We start from the raw sequence: 1,427 nt of genomic DNA on the forward strand, positions 1-1,427 counted from the left end.
TGGTTGTGGTTGTTGTTGTTGTTGTTTGATGCCATCGAGTTGTAGACGACTCATAGCGACCCTATGAACGAACAGCCTGAGCACTGTAAATATATCTACTATATGATAAATATATGATAATGGGTAATTGCATTGTGTGCAAAAATGGAATAAAAGATGTCATTTCAAAAACTGAAGTACACCTGATCCAAGCCATTATCTTTACAATTGTTTGATATGCATGGCAAAATTGGACAAGAAGTGATGAAGACTAAAGAATTGACGCCTTAAATTGTGGTGTTGACAAAGAATTTTGAATATACCATGGATTGCCCAAAGAACAAACAAGTCTGTCTTGAAAGAAGTACAGTCTGAATGTTTCTTAGAGGCAAGGGTGGCAAGAATTATTCTTACATATTTGGTTGGATTGACAGGGAAAAGACATCATGCTGGGAAAAGCAGAGGTGCAATGAGGGAGAAGACTCTTTAAGAGATAGACTTGACACAGTGACTGCAGCAATGGGCTTAGCACAGCAGAAGTTGTGAGACTGGCACAGGATAAGACAGTGTTCCAATCTGTTTACATATGCTTAGACAGCACCTAACAACCTGGAATGAAAGTATAACTTAATGTTAACTATGTAACATTAATTATTTGACAAAACACCACCTCTAAAACAGTCTTAACAACAAAGCTGTCTCATCCAGATCTAAGCAATCTTCTTTCTGATTAGATCTATGTTCTAATCTTAGGAGACACAACAGAGAATATGCTAAACACCACTATGGAAATCAAAACAGAAAACCCCAAATTATGAGAACACCTACAAGACAAACAAGCTATTTTATTTCCACAAATTAATTTCAAGAGAAAAAGGAAGGGAAATCTTGAAATTTGGATTTGAAGCCTCTTCGGAAAATCACTTTTCAGCTGACAGATTTGTTTGTAAAAGAAACAGTATCACCCTGGCATACTGTACTCTTTATTATTATTATTATTGTTATTGTTATTATTTATTTTAATGAACATTTTGGAAGGAGGAGTGGCGTCCACTTCCATAATAGCTTGCCTCCGGAAACCCTATGAACTTGGAGAGAGGATGAAAGGCATCCAAGTGTCGAGAACTCTCCTTCATAGGGTTGCTATGAGTCGCCTGCAAATAGACGGCACTTAACAACAACAACAACAACAACAATGAACATTTACAGAGATTTTGGATTTCTATTCATTCATTGTTGCATTTTTCTCCCTGTCCACCTCTCCTCCCCAGTTCACTCTTCTCTTTGAAAAGTAAAAGAAAAATTCCTTCATAGGTATACAATGCTCCCGGCACCCTGCTCCCCGCCCTGAGTACACTCCACAATGAACCTTCATTCTGGACTCTTGTCATAACCATAATACCCAATCATATATCGCTTTTAAACTGTTCTCTCTCTCATCTGTTTCA

This window comes from Elephantulus edwardii, unplaced genomic scaffold (genome assembly GCF_000299155.1).
Source record: "Elephantulus edwardii isolate Elephantulus edwardi_28Jun2011 unplaced genomic scaffold, EleEdw1.0 scaffold00057, whole genome shotgun sequence".
Taxonomy (NCBI): domain Eukaryota; kingdom Metazoa; phylum Chordata; class Mammalia; order Macroscelidea; family Macroscelididae; genus Elephantulus; species Elephantulus edwardii.